The sequence below is a fragment of the Bidens hawaiensis genome, unplaced genomic scaffold (genome assembly GCF_021521415.1).
Source record: "Bidens hawaiensis isolate Kalapana, Puna unplaced genomic scaffold, B.hawaiensis_p1.1 tig00100925_1, whole genome shotgun sequence".
Classification (NCBI taxonomy): Eukaryota; Viridiplantae; Streptophyta; class Magnoliopsida; order Asterales; family Asteraceae; genus Bidens; species Bidens hawaiensis.
The window spans coordinates 13543-29573 of NW_027504695.1; the positions used below are offsets into that span (position 1 = coordinate 13543).

At 41.1% G+C, this 16031-nt stretch overlaps 1 pseudogene across 1 annotated transcript; it reads right to left on the bottom strand.

The window, feature by feature from the left end:
- Positions 1 to 3226: 3226 nt before the first annotated feature.
- On the bottom strand, positions 3227 to 7356 carry LOC143608147 (uncharacterized; annotated as a pseudogene). Its single transcript, XR_013149150.1, has 11 exons — positions 7134 to 7356; positions 6967 to 7049; positions 6726 to 6861; positions 6108 to 6591; positions 5957 to 6004; positions 5563 to 5736; positions 5227 to 5339; positions 4670 to 4766; positions 4362 to 4581; positions 3986 to 4145; positions 3227 to 3650 (listed from the first exon to the last, which is right to left on the bottom strand). The product of XR_013149150.1 is annotated as an uncharacterized LOC143608147 (transcript).
- Positions 7357 to 16031: the final 8675 nt, after the last annotated feature.

Here is a 16031-nt window from a genome sequence, read left to right on the forward strand (position 1 = left end):
AATATTGATGATATATTTTCTTATTCTGTGGCAAGCGATATCATGGAAGAAAATGATGACCCTGAACCAAAATCTGTAGATGATTGTAAAAATCGACAAGATTGGAACAAATGGAAAGATGCTATGCAAGCTGAATTAAACTCACTAAACAATCGAAAGGTTTTTGGACCTATTGTCATTACACCAAAGTCAATGAAACCTGTAGGATATAAATGGGTTTTTGTGAGAAAACGAAATGAGAAAAATGAAGTTACAAGATATAAAGCAAGACTTGTAGCTCAAGGTTTTTCCCAGAGGCCAGGAATTGACTATGAAGAAACGAATTCTCCTGTCATGGATGCTATTACGTTTAGATATTTAATCAGCGTAGCAGTCTCTAAAAATTTAGAGATGCGCCTTATGGATGTTGTCACAGCTTACTTGTATGGATCACTAGATAGTGACATCTATATGAAAATTCCCGAAGGATTTAAACTCCCCGATGCAATAAGCTCAAAGCCTAAGGAAATGTATTCCATCAAATTACAAAGATCCTTGTATGGACTGAAACAATCTGGAAGGATGTGGTACAATCGTTTGAGTGATTATTTGATAAGCAAAGGATACACAAATAATCTTATTTGTCCATGTGTCATCAAGAAGACAACATCAGGATATGTGATCATAGCTGTGTATGTTGACGATCTAAATTTAATTGGGACACAAAAAGAAATTAATGACGCAATTGCTCTTTTAAAGAAAGAATTCGAAATGAAAGATCTTGGAAAAACCAAATATTGTCTTGGTTTACAAATTGAGCATATGCATAATGGGATACTTGTGCATCAGTCAACTTATATTGAGAAACTCTTAAAACGTTTCAATATGGACAAAGCAAATCCTTTAAGCACACCGATGGTTGTTAGATCACTCAATATTGACAATGATCCATTTCGTCCTTGCGAAGATAATGAAGAGATTCTTGGTCCCGAAGTACCATACCTCAGTGCAATTGGAGCACTTATGTATCTTACTAACTGTACAAGACCTGACATTTCTTTTGCAGTTAATTTATTGGCAAGATTCAGTTCATCCCCTACTAAAAGACATTGGAATGGCATTAAACATATTTTTCGGTATTTAAAAGGAAATGTTGATTTAGGTTTATTTTATCCTAACGATTCAAAAGAAGGGTTAGTTGGTTATGCAGATGCAGGTTATTTATTTGATCCCCATAAAGCAAAATCTCAAACTGGATACGTATTTAAGAATGGAGGAACTGCGATTTCATGGCGTTCTCAGAAACAAACACTCATTGCAACATCTTCAAATCATGCTGTAGTCATTGCATTGCATGAAACTTCAAGAGAATGTGTATGGTTAAGATCTATGTCACGGCACATATTGATTTCTTGTGGACTAGAGAAAGATCGAATTCCAACACCTATCTATGAAGATAATGCAGCTTGTGTCTCGCAAATGAAGGAAGGATATATCAAAAGTGACAGAATAAAGCATATACCACCAAGATACTTTGAGTATACTCGAGACCTTATTAAAGACAATCAGGTTGAAATGAGATATGTCCAGTCCAGCAACAACTCAGCTGATCTTTTCACAAAAGCACTTCCCACAGCAACATTCAGGAAACATGTTCATGATATTGGCATGCGCCATGTACGAACAATGTAACGACCTGCAATTTGAGGGGGAGCTATATACTGCACTCTTTTTCCCTTAGCTAAAGTTTTTTCCCATTGGGTTTTCCTTTAGCAAGGTTTTTAATGAGGCAGTACTTCAAGACCCCGAAGTTTTGAAAAGGTGTCATCCAAGGGGGAGTGTTATGAATCCACCGACGAATTGTGCAAGTTGTATGACACCTTTTTCACAATTGTCTAAATTATGGTCACATGAACACACCAAGTAAAGATATAATAATTTGAGTTTGTCGGCAATTTCACATTTACGTAGTATAAATAATACTACAATGTAAATGAAATATGATCCCCAGTACACATTCTCATCTTTTCCTTTTATCCTCTTGTTTCTTTGTTCAAATATTACTTCAATAATATTGTTGTAATTAAGGCTAATATTATAACAAATTCTTACATATAATTGTCATATCTTCTTCCATTTCTTAACCTACACCCTCACCACACTTCCGGCAACATCTACAGGTCACCGGTAAATTTTCATGTGTCCAGATTCAATCTTTTCTTTTCATCTTACGTTCTCACCAGTCTCACAAGGGTCGGTGTCAAAATTTTACATGTGTCGGTAGGAATTTTAACATATATATAACACTAAAAAATAATTTTCTCACAGGGGTCGGCCGACCCCCATACAACCATTGTAGGCCCGTCGCTAGTATGAAGTCCCTACATCATTTTGGACATCTGGAGTATGGACTACTCTCTTTTATAAACCCAACTCAACCGAACAATTTATTAGAAAACTCAATTATTTTCTTTCACCTACATGATCTAACTTAATTCAAAACTACTTATTTTAATTAGTATGAAGAGTTTCCATGTTCCTGAACATCCAAATAATCTTTCAATTCATCAAGGTCAACATAAAAAGTTGGATTCTTGGTTGAAAATAAAAAATCGGAAGAGAATAGAAGTAGAGAAATGGACATGATGAATTGGTAAGGTATGTCAATATTGTACTCTACAAATAAAGAAAAAAGTTATGAATTTTTGTATTATTATTATATTTTTAAGAATCATTAGATTTTTTTTAGATGACAATTTTTATTCCAAAACAAATATATATAAATTTATGTGTCCACTACTAGTGCTACCTAAGCTAATTTTCTTATTCTTTTTGTTCCACCTAAACTAGCTAGATCATTCGACCGAGATTTAAACTCCCAATGGGAGTAGTCTAAGAGCACTCAGCCCTCACGTTCCACCCCGTATAATACCCAAATCACAAGAAACATCTTTGGTTGTACGCAGTCGACTATATTGATACATACACTCATGTTGCTAGAATGTCCACTATTAAGCCGTTAATTGTTCTAGCTATTAACAACCTTGTCACTCACAAAATAGATATTAAAACAACAGTCTTGAATGATGAATTTGATGTGGAGACATAGGAAGCAACCATGAGGTTTTGTGTGCTAATCACTTTATGGATTAAAACAATTAGTTTGTATTTAAGATCACATTTTCAAGGATCAAGGTCATAAACATACATAGATCATATTTACTTTTAAAAGGTACAGCAGTCACCATGCACGCGATTCTTCACGAGACGCCTTATAATCCTAAAATGGCTGAGAAAACCCTTTTCATTTCTACCCTAGCATCACCAACCACAGCTGATTTCACACGCCATGCAATATGATCATCAGGCCTAACCAAAATGGCACCCTGATGTGTCATTTTGCATATATCCCACCACGAAGATGAGTTTGACGGTTGCCTAACCTCGACAACATCAACATAGTTTTCCCAAGGCGCCAATGAGGTTTTTGTTCTTTCATCCCCGTTCACTAAACCGTTTGGCCACATAACACAAACCTTAACTAAAATGTTATGTTCGTTTGCAACTTGCAGTACAGCATGAGCTAACCTATAGGATGAATCTATAGGTGCAATTATGAGAAGAAACTCGACTTTGTCTCTAGATACAAGATCCAATGTGGAAATTATCACCTAAAACAATGTAATAAAAATCAAAGGTCAATGAAAACATTAGTTTTCTACATATGGTTTGGTAAAATAGATTGTCTTTAAATAAAGTCAAAACAAGCGGAGTCATGTTGCACAAACGCTTTTTGTACATCGTTTAATAAATAAAAGTAGTTGGTTTGTTAATATAGCCCTTAAGGCTATGATTAGCATTTTCCATAAAAATAATCTAAATCTTTTTATAAAACATATTAGACAATGCATTTATCCCATCCCAATCAAGCTAATTTAATTATGTGACCCGTTTTAAGGTGAAACACGACCCAACTCAACCCACTGTCACAAGTAAATGGAACTACCTCTTTTTTGACTTCAGATAAAACCCTAACATTCATATGAGGCAACCTTGAACCTGGATCTGCTGAAGAAATATACTCCCGCCTACGGCCCGTAGGTGGTTCTGGTTTAATTGGTGCACCCTCACTGTCAACTTCAGGTACCAGTGCTCCTTCACGGTACCTGTTATGTATAGCTTCAAGTTAAAGTCAAATTGGCGGTTTGACTTTTGACCAACTAGAGTTTTTATTTTTGTTATGAATGATTAGTTTGTCAAGTATGACTATAAATATGGTAATTCAGTAATAATGTTTTACCCATTATAGATAACATATAACCTGAACTGACCTGTTCACAAGTTAATGGGTCAAAAAACTGGCAGCTTTATAAAGGTCATACCTGAAACCTAAATCCTCTGCAGGGAACTGAAGTTGAAGGCTTTTTCCTTCCTCAAAAATACGTCTTACTTTAGCGAGTCTAGAAGCTCCGAGAGGATTATTCTCATTTAGAACAAAATCTGACAGCTGTGCACGACCCAAACTGAAAATTCCATCTAGCAGAGTCTTTTGAAGTGTTGATGGTAAGATTGAACCTACTGTGTTATTAATAACTTGATGTACTACAAAACAAAACCAAAGTGAATCACATTTTATGATCAAACAAAATCCACGATGAAAAAAAAAGAAGTCAGCACTTTGATACGGTACCCGAATTTGCAGTAGCTGGATCAAGACCAAGTGCAGCAGGAACTGCCATTGCCGCTTGAAAATTTTGGATGCTGAGATCAGTATTGAAGAGTGCAATCTGGCGGTCAAATAACCATATTTAGCTATAAATTGGGTTAATACTTAACTCCATTTAAAAACTATATTTCTCATTTTATACGACCCCCCCCCCCCCTAAAGTCCCTGAACTCTTGCTATATTGATCTAAATCTGTGAAATTAATAGTAAATGTCACTTATTTGCACAGTCATCATAATAGGGAATGCACATAGACTCTTTGCTGGCAACGATAACCTTTTGATATCAATATTCTAAAATTATAAATCTATCAGTTTGACCATTATGATCATTTCAAGTAAACTATATTATAGATATATCTATTTGACCATTATTTCAGGTATTTGACATGTAGTTAGCTTCTTAAAAAAGAGTGTGAAGTCAAATTGCAAGTTTCATGGGAAAGATAAACTACAGGGAAACATATGAATGAAAAGCAAGATACCTATTACCCAGAAAAAAATACTAAAAAAAAATAGTACCGGCTTACGCTCCATCTCATAAGTGGGAAGAATAGACATTGGAGCAATACCCTTGATGATTGCAGCCAGTTTCCATGCAAGGTTATGAGCATCTTGAATACCAGTATTCATCCCTGTATGAATTAAAATTTTATCAATTAATAATTCTACCTGCCCCAATAGCCCATAATCCAAAACATAATCTAAGAAAATATTGTGAAAGTGTATGTGAAGACCATTGAATCGGTAGCATATCAGACGCGTTAGAAGCAGCTAAAAAAACAAACTCCATTGGATTTACGAAATATATTACCTATATTTACACAAAATGAAAAAAGAAAAAAAAATTCTGCATACCAAAACCACCAGCTGGAGGAAACCGATGAGCAGCATCACCAGCTAGTATTATACGATTCTCACACGCAAGATACTTCTCGGCAACTTCAGCATGCATCACCCATGGTTTTATGTCAACCACATTGATGTCTGCAGCTCATGCCCCACTAATTTGAAGATTAACTTCTTACATGTCTACAAGAAGTTGAACTTGTTTCAGTGAATAAATATTTGCATCTGCATTCTCAAGAATACTGATCAATCTGGTTTTTATGACAAGTAAAAATTGTGACACCAATTTTCACCCATTGTGGAGTGTGGGCAAGTGAGAAACATTAGTAGATACTTTATATTAAGTTCAACAATTGCATATGCAAAAATTGAACAATTGCATTAAGGGAAGAAAAAAAAGTACCTCAGATGTGAAATCCTCAAATTTTTGTTGTGGTGGATAGAACGGCATCTGTAAAAGAATAATAGAAACAGAAACCACGTTTCAAACACCATTGAATAATAAACTAGAAACACTAAAAAAGAATAATAAGAAAAGACAAAAATTCCAGGACCTGCAATATAAATTCTCCTTGCTTCAAATCATGAGCAACAAGAACGCCAATGGCTCCAGGGTTAAAATAAAAAATAACATGCCAGGTTTCTCATACATTAAATACTTCCCAAGTTCTTGACTCAAAAAATGAACACTAACAAGCTTTTGAATATCTTTTTCACCTCTCAATTCTATTCCAACCAGGTTTCTGACTGTACTTCCAGCCCCGTCAGTGCCAACTAGGAATCTACACGGGATCTTATTCTCTACGTGCTTCCCATCCTTAACAAAAGACGTGGTTACATTAATAAAGTCATCAGTAGGTTCAACCGATATACAACCGTGTCCCATCAGTATCTCCTTTTCCGCCAGGTGTCTACGATTCAACCCCTCGTTACCACGAATCGTGAATCCAATGGCTTCAAGTTGCTTAATTAGCAACGTGTTCAGTTTGTATTGTGAGAAGTGAGCCACGGATACCGGACTCAAAATCTGGTCAAAATCTGCATACGATAGAACACTTACCATATGATATTCAGCTCATTGTGGGTAAATGTGTCAAAAAAATGTTATATACGGGCCAAACAAACATATATATATGTGCATCATAAGAATGTCATCAATAAGCTGCACGGACCTTGAGTTTGCATATGGTCTACTGAGCCTATAACAGAACCAGTTAGCGATGTGCAGTATATAAACTTCCTCCAAAGTTCTACAGGCGGTTGAGACCTTTGAATCTCCTCCGCTAAACCGTCTAACTTGCGAAAAACCTGACAAGTAAATCTACATCAAAACAAAATACATATGTTCAAATCTAACGATACTTTAACAAACCATTTCACTGCTCTGTTATTCAAGTAACATAACCTACATACCTCCATAGACCTATTATTGATAAAATGTGCCTGCGGATGTTTCGAGAACGCCGTGCTTCTTTCAACAACTGCACACTTGATAGCTAAATCAAGTAATCAACAATAATCAACATGCAATTGAAGAATTTGTGATCTCTAATTGAATACATCTGCATTGAAGGTTATACCTAATTTGGTGAGAAGAACAGAGAGAACGAGTCCAACCGGACCGGCGCCGACGATCAAAACTGGCAGAATTGAACCGGTATCCGAGTAATTTGATGATAACTGTCTCTTTTGTATATAATAATCACATTCACATGAAATTGTTCGATGAATTCTGTTTTTAATATGAATATGAAGAAATGGATTGAATCTCTTAGTTGTGACTCCTAAAACCCCCATTGCAGGCAGAGATGTGAGGGTTTATAAGTTATGAGTTAGTATCATTTTGCTTCTTTTTTTCTCTTTCTCTTGATGAAACTGCAAAAATGGTTCCTCTACTTATGTTAATAATTAACCTTCACTTTATTTTATGCCACTTTTGGCCTTGTTTTTTTTGTGTCTCTCTCTTTTTAGACAAAATGGCAAAACAGGTCCTTTATGTTTGCACGGTTTTTCAATTGACGTCCTTTAGCAAACTTAATGGCAGAAAATGTATTTCATGTTTCAAATTCTGTTCATGTTACGTCCTTTGGTACTAACCCAGTTAAGTATTTTCGTTAAACCTGGTCATGTGCAAGGCACATGAGGGTATTTTTGTAACTTTACATATTTATTTATTAAATAACATTTAGACCAACATTTTGACCCTCTCTCTCTCTCTCTCTTTTCAACATACAGACTTACTGACCAACCACCACGAGCCACCACATGCCAACACCATCACTTTCTCCCGCGCAATCACCACCAGTCACCACATGCCACCGGAATAACGGAGCTCGGAGCAGAACATGTCGCCGCAACGGCACCTGAATCCAATCAATCCAACCTTCCGTTACAACTTAAGCATCGATTCACCACGCGCCGCTTAGGACTGGGCACGCGCTCGTATCCGCCACCTCAAACCGTCGTGTTCTGGACGGATCTGAGGTTTCGATTTCAGTTTCCAGCACGGCGGCGGAGTTAGGACGAAAGTCAACGGTAACGGTGGATTTGAGATCGGATATACGGTCGGAGATTGACGGTGAGCATAAGGTTAGGGTTTCGGCTCAGTTTCTTCTATCTCTATCTTCTGAGCCATTACTTGATTTTTGGGTTGAGAGGGAGAGAGGATAGAGAAGGTCTGAATGTGGCGGTGATTGGTGGTCACCGACATCTTGAAGTTGTGGTGGTGATTTATTGCCATCAGATTTGAGCAGTCGCTGGAGAGTTGGGGTGGGGTAGCTGTGACACCCGGTAAATTCCCAATCCCTTAAACTAAGTAATCACCTAATAATTAGGTGATTGTAAATATTATGCGCGCCATATAGCGCGGGCATTTGTTATGTTCGCCCTGCGCGAGCGCGCTATGTTAGAATCAGCGCGGGCATTTGTTATGTTTGCCCTGCGCGAGCGCGCCATGTTAGTCAGCGCGTGCATTTGTTATGTGCGCCCTGCGCGAGCGCGCCATGTTAGTCAGCGCGTGCATTTGTTATGTGCAACCTGCGCGAGCGCACCATGTTAAGAACCAGCGTGAGCATATGTTATATGCGCCATGCGCGAATGTTTTGGCTTTATGTTTTCATGTAACTTAACGTTATGTTGTCTATGGGTTGACCATCCCGCATGATGCTAAGGCGGGTGCATCCTAAATCGTTTATGCGCGTGCGGAAGGGAACTAACCTCCCCGCATGGCGGGAACATTGAGAGCTAGTTTGTCTGAAGCTCCAAGATGGAATTGACTTCAACATGACTGATCACTATGTTGAAATACCAAGACCACCTGGAGAATCTACAAATGAAACTCAATATCCCTAACTGCGAGAAGGTTACGCACCTACCCGCAGCAAAGAAATGTCCTTCACGCAGAAAGCTATGCGCACAAAGTGATGCGCACAGAACACTTAGTCTATTCTCCAGACATAAGGAGATTACTCCCGCCCAAAAAGGGAAACAGTAGCGTGTTTCAGAGATTTTCCACTTTTTACTGTACACTGACAAAAGTACCTGAAAAAACACACTGTAACATGAAAAGTCAACTGTCAGCCACCCTATTCTCACCAACCACAGACCTGCATGTCCTGTCCAAATCAAATCAAGATCTTTTAACCACTCCTCCACTTTTAAATAAACAATAAACAATAATAATTTCCATACTTTATCATCATTACACCTAGATATGAAAAGATTACAATCCCCTAAAGCAAGGGATTGTGTTCCCTTGAGTTTGCCTATAAATATGTAACCTAAATTATCACCCAAAACACACTTCAAACTTCTCTCTTAAGAACTGCAAACTTGCACTAATCATCTCCCAAAGCATCCGTTATTTTCGATTCCGTTCCAGTTACTAGACCTTCGATTCCGAGGCCAACACCAAGAAAACCCGAATCTCGATTAATCCCTTAACAAGAACCACAGGTGAGTCTCACAGCCCCTATTCTCGCTGTTTTCACTGTTTTTAAACTGTTTTCGGGGCGAGGGACACGTACTTAAAACTATGTTTTATGTGATACTCTTACAAGCAATACAAGCAATTATGTGTTTAAATAATGTTTCATTATGGTGTATTTACGAGCAATGCAAACGGTATCTATGGTTTTCGATGTATGTGCGCCAGAATTCGAGTAAGTGATCACTTTACCATTGGAACTCTAAGGGTAGGGACTGCTGGTTTGATCCACCCACTCGTAGGGGTCGCACCTCTTTGCATGGACGAGTGCCTAGTATGGTCATGGGGCAGTACTATGGGTTTGAGCCCGCTCGTAGGGGTCGCGCCTCTTTGCATGGACGAGCGCCTTGTTTTCCGGCACAACGTCCGCGCGTAACCCACGGGACGGAATTATTGATTAGCTCGTAGTGGCAGCGCCACTTTGCATGGACGAGCACATTTTCCTGAAACGTTCGCGCGTAACCCGCGGGACGGTATTCCTTATTTTAGCTCGTAGTGGCAGCGCCACTTTGCATAGACGAGCACAGTTCCCAGAAATATTCGCGCGTAACCCGCGGAACGATTTTTATCTGAATATGTTGATAGGACTATGTTTTACCAAGCATGTGTTTTAATGATGCTATCAGAATTATGTTTCAGAATGATTTGTATCAAGATTATGATGCAAACACGATTTATCAAGTTACTAAAACTTGTGAACTCACTCAGTTTATACTGATTCAAATGTTTTTACGTGTCTTTCAGGAGATAACTAGGTAGCGCATGGAGTCACACTTAGAGCACCTCACGCTGAACATCTAAAACTAGCTTTTTGGAAGATTTTAGTTCTATCCCTTCGATGCGCGTGGTTGTTCCCGCCGCGCAAGGGGATATGGCGTGGAAATCTTCAACAGTTTTTATACTTGGATGTTTTTATGTAATTTTTAATCAATGTAATGTATTTGTATTAAACTTTTCATGCGAAATGAAAATCTTTGAATGTTTGCAATGGCCCGTGCTTAATTATCAATCCCCACTCGTGCGCGCCCGGCTGTTTCCGCCGCTCAGGGCCGGGTGTGACAGTAGCGTATCAGAGCACTGGTTATAGCGAACTAGGAAAAGAAGTTTTAACCTAGACTATAACCGTTGGGGAATCGCATGAAATATTTTTCAAAGAAAATATTTTCAAAAGAAACTATACACACACTTAGGAACACGGGTCACAGTGTCTAGTAAAATAATGATAACATTATGTGCTCAGAGTACATGCGCTAAGTCTGATATATTTTCACTTTTAAAGCGAGAATGCCTCCAACTAAAGCCAAAGGAATTAACATGACACCCGAGGAACTCGCGGGAATAATCGCGCAAGCAATCGCAACACATGAGGCCAGCAAGGCCGAATCAAGTCAGGGTCGTCAGAATGAGACCCCAGAACCCGAATCAGGAGCCTTGGACAAAGGATGCTCCTATAAGACATTCATGGCCTGTAAGCCTTGGCCATTCAAGGGAACCGAAGGGGCCATTGGGCTCTACAACTGGATTGACAAGATGGAGACAGTTCTCTCCATTAGCGGATGTAGTGAGAACCAGAAGGTCCTTTACGCGACCTGCATGTTCCAAGAGGCAGCTTCGTCTTGGTGGAAGCTTCAAACGAAAACATTGGGGCGAGAAGTTGCTCTCCACAAGACCTGGGAGGAACTGAAGGAGATGATGATGAGAAAGTTCTGCTCTCGCGCAGAAATCCAGAGTCTACAACAGGAATTCTGGAACCACACCATGGTAGGAACGGATATCGACGCCTACAACAACCGGTTCAACGAACTTTGCCAGTTGGTGCCAGACATGGCAAACACGGAGGAAAAGAAGATCGAGAGGTATATTTTTGGGTTACCTCCTGTTGTTAGGGTTCCGCTCAACGCCGCAGCGCCTCCAACCTTTGATGAGGCGGTAGCGCGGGCCATCACCCTTACAAGGGATACGGTCCGTGCGGGTATGTTGACTCCGCGCGGAATCGAGCAGCGAACCTCTGATCCCAAGAGGAAATGGAACTCTCACCACCGAGGGTCCGACTCCAAGCAGCCACCGTTTAAGAAGCAGGAAAGCGCAAGGGTTTACGCGATTCAGGCCGCGGAGCCACCACGAAAAGGATACAGCGGGCCTCGCCCATGGTGCAGCAAATGCAAGTATCACCACGAGGGTGAATGCACAAGAATCGAATGTGCCAAATGTGGCAGACCAGGGCACAAGACGATGAATTGCCGTGTCAGAGAAGCTGGAGCAAGCGACAACTGCTACGCATGCGGGAAGCCAGGGCATTTTAGTCGGGATTGCCCGCAAAAGGGGAACCAAGCTCGCGGGAGAGCTTTTGTGATCGGCGCAGGCGAAGCTAAAGAAGAGCCGAATGTGGTAACCGGTACGTTTTTGCTTAACGGACATTTTGCATCTGTCTTATTTGATACTGGCGCTGACCTAAGTTTTATATCCGCTGAGTTTAAAGACTCCCTAGGCCTAGCAACCAGTAGGCTAGACACGCCTTATACTATAGAACTAGCCAATGGTAGGCAGTTATGCGCGAACGAAAGAACTGAACAATGTGTTATAGTCATGGGAGGTCACGGGTTCAATATTAACTTGTTGCCAATAGACTTGGGAAGTTTTGACCTTGTGGTAGGTATGGATTGGTTAATCGAGAACCGCGCGGAAGTTATTTGCCATGAGAAGCAGGTTCGGATCCCACTGTTGAACGGAGAAACCTTGGTAATTCAAGGGGAAAGAAGGGGAGTTGCGACGAAACTGATTTCGTGCCTAAAGGCGCGAAAGTGCCTAAGAAAAGGGTGCTACGCCTTCCTGGCGCATGTCGTAGAGAAGAAAGGAGATGAGCGAAGAATTGAAGACTTACCAGTAGTGCGCGAATTTCCAGAAGTTTTTCCTGAAGATTTGCCCGGATTACCGCCGCCGCGACAAGTCGAGTTTCGTATTGATTTAGTCCCAGGAGCTGCGCCAGTAGCTCGAGCGCCTTATCGATTAGCTCCATCTGAGATGCAAGAGCTATCCAATCAGTTACAGGAACTATTGGATAAGGGTTTCATACGCCCAAGCTTTTCACCTTGGGGAGCTCCAGTACTGTTTGTTAAGAAGAAGGATGGTTCGTTCAGAATGTGCATTGACTACAGGGAGCTGAACAAGCTGACAGTCAAGAATCGGTACCCCTTACCGAGGATTGACGACTTATTTGACCAGTTGCAGGGATCCAGTTATTATTCGAAGATAGATCTACGGTCAGGATACCACCAACTTAGGGTCCATGAGGAAGATGTGCCGAAAACAGCCTTCCGAACTAGATATGGCCATTATGAGTTCTTAGTGATGCCTTTCGGGCTAACTAATGCGCCGGCTGTGTTCATGGATCTGATGAACCGCGTGTGCAAACCATACTTGGACAAGTTTGTGATTGTGTTTATAGATGATATTCTGATTTACTCACGGACCAAGGCCGAGCATGAGCAACACCTGAGATTGATTTTGGAATTGTTGAGGAAAGAAAAGTTGTATGCGAAGTTTTCCAAGTGCGAGTTTTGGCTTAGAGAAGTTCACTTTCTAGGTCACGTTGTAAACGAAAAAGGAATACACGTTGATCCTTCCAAAGTCAAGGCCATCAAAAATTGGGAAGCGCCAAAAACCCCAACTGAGGTGAGGCAATTCCTAGGACTAGCTGGCTACTATCGACGCTTCATTGAGAACTTCTCCAAAATAGCTCTACCTCTGACCGCGCTAACTCAGAAAGACAAGAAGTTTGTTTGGGGCGAAAATCAGGAAACAGCATTTCAAATGTTGAAACAGAAGTTATGTAGTGCGCCAATTTTGTCTTTGCCCGAGGGGATGGATGACATTGTTGTTTACTGCGACGCTTCACATCAGGGACTTGGATGTGTCCTTATGCAGCGAAACAAAGTCATAGCGTATGCCTCACACCAACTCAAGACCAATGAGAAGAACTACACAACGCATGATTTAGAACTTGGAGCGGTTGTCTTCGCGCTAAAGATTTGGCGCCATTACCTCTATGGTACAAAGTGTATAATCTTTACGGATCACAAGAGCCTTCAACATATATTTGATCAAAAGGATTTAAACATGAGGCAACGAAGATGGGTGGAGTTGTTGAATGATTATGATTGTGAAATTAAGTACCACCCTGGAAAGGCGAATGTGGTAGCAGACGCGCTAAGTAGGAAGGAGCGAATAAAAACGCTACGAGTCAAGGCTCTAAGGTTGACCATTCACGCAGATCTCTCTACCCTCATCCGAGACGCTCAGCAAGAAGCCTTGAAACCAGAGTTTGTTAAAAACGAATGCCTTGGGGGTATGGTTAAGAGTTTGGAACTTAAAGAAAACGGCAATCTATATTTCGCTAACCGCATATGGGTCCCTCTCAAGGGAGGATTGCGCGAGCAAGTATTAAACGAAGCTCACAAGACGCGGTATTCCGTATATCCTGGCGCAGACAAGATGTACCAAGATGTTAAAACGCTGTATTGGTGGCCCAATCTTAAAGGCGCCATCGCGACGTATGTCAGTAAGTGCCTGACGTGTTCGAAGGTAAAGGCTGAATACCAGAAACCATCAGGGTTGCTTCAGCAGCCAGAAATTCCCATGTGGAAGTGGGAACAAATCTCTATGGACTTCATCACCAAACTGCCAAGGACACCTGGGGGTTATGACACAATATGGGTTATTGTGGATCGGCTAACTAAGTCAGCGCACTTCCTGCGATCAAGGAAACCGATAAGATGGAAAAGTTAGCACGACTGTATATTCGAGAAGTAGTTTCAAAACATGGAGTCCCAGTGTCCATCATTTCTGATAGAGATAGTCGGTTCACATCAAGGTTTTGGAGATCGTTACAAGGGGCTTTAGGTACTCGTCTTGACATGAGTACGGCATATCATCCTCAAACGGATGGGCAAAGCGAGCGAACAATCCAGACATTGGAAGATATGCTACGCGCGTGCGCAATCGATTTCGAAGGTAGCTGGGATACTCATCTCCCATTGGTTGAATTTTCTTACAACAACAGCTATCACACAAGCATTAGGGCTGCGCCGTTCGAAGCTTTGTATGGGCGCAAGTGTAGATCCCCACTGTGCTGGGCTGAAGTAGGTGACAAGCAAATGACTGGTCCAGAATTGATCCAAGAAACAACAGACAAGATTTTTCAGATAAGGGATCGCCTTAAGACAGCGCGCGACAGACAGAAGAGCTACGCAGATGTGTGAAGGAAACCATTGGAATTTCAAGTAGGGGATAAAGTACTTTTGAAAGTCTCTCCATGGAAAGGAGTCCCCCGTTTCGGCAAGCGAGGAAAGTTGAATCCGCGCTTCATTGGACCATTTGAGATCCTGGAAAGGATCGGTCAGGTTGCTTATAAACTCCGTTTACCCGCCGAACTCAGTGGAGTTCATGATACGTTTCATGTGTCCAACCTCAAAAAGTGCTTATCTGACGAAACGTTGATTTTGCCGTTGGAAGAGATTCACATCGACAAACAGCTGCACTTCGTAGAAGAACCTATAGCAGTAACCGATTGGAAAGAACAAAAGTTACGCAGGGGCAAAATCAAGTTAGTAAAGGTTCAATGGAACTCGAGGCTTGGGCCTGAATTCACTTGGGAAAGAGAAGACCAAATACGCAAGAATTACCCACACCTCTTTCAGAGCATGGCTTCTGCCAGCAACGTCTCCTAAATTTCGGGACGAAATTCGTTTAACGAGGGGAGAATGTGACACCCGGTAAATTCCCAATCCCTTAAACTAAGTAATCACCTAATAATTAGGTGATTGTAAATATTATGCGCGCCATATAGCGCGGGCATTTGTTATGTTCGCCCTGCGCGAGCGCGCTATGTTAGAATCAGCGCGGGCATTTGTTATGTTTGCCCTGCGCGAGCGCGCCATGTTAGTCAGCGCGTGCATTTGTTATGTGCGCCCTGCGCGAGCGCGCCATGTTAGTCAGCGCGTGCATTTGTTATGTGCAACCTGCGCGAGCGCACCATGTTAAGAACCAGCGTGAGCATATGTTATATGCGCCATGCGCGAATGTTTTGGCTTTATGTTTTCATGTAACTTAACGTTATGTTGTCTATGAGTTGACCATCCCGCATGATGCTAAGGCGGGTGCATCCTAAATCGTTTATGCGCGTGCGGAAGGGAACTAACCTCCCCGCATGGCGGGAACATTGAGAGCTAGTTTGTCTGAAGCTCCAAGATGGAATTGACTTCAACATGACTGATCACTATGTTGAAATACCAAGACCACCTGGAGAATCTACAAATGAAACTCAATATCCCTAACTGCGAGAAGGTTACGCACCTACCCGCAGCAAAGAAATGTCCTTCACGCAGAAAGCTATGCACACAAAGTGATGCGCACAGAACACTTAGTCTATTCTCCAGACATAAGGAGATTACTCCCGCCCAAAAAGGGAAACAGTAGCGTGTTTCAGAGATTTTCC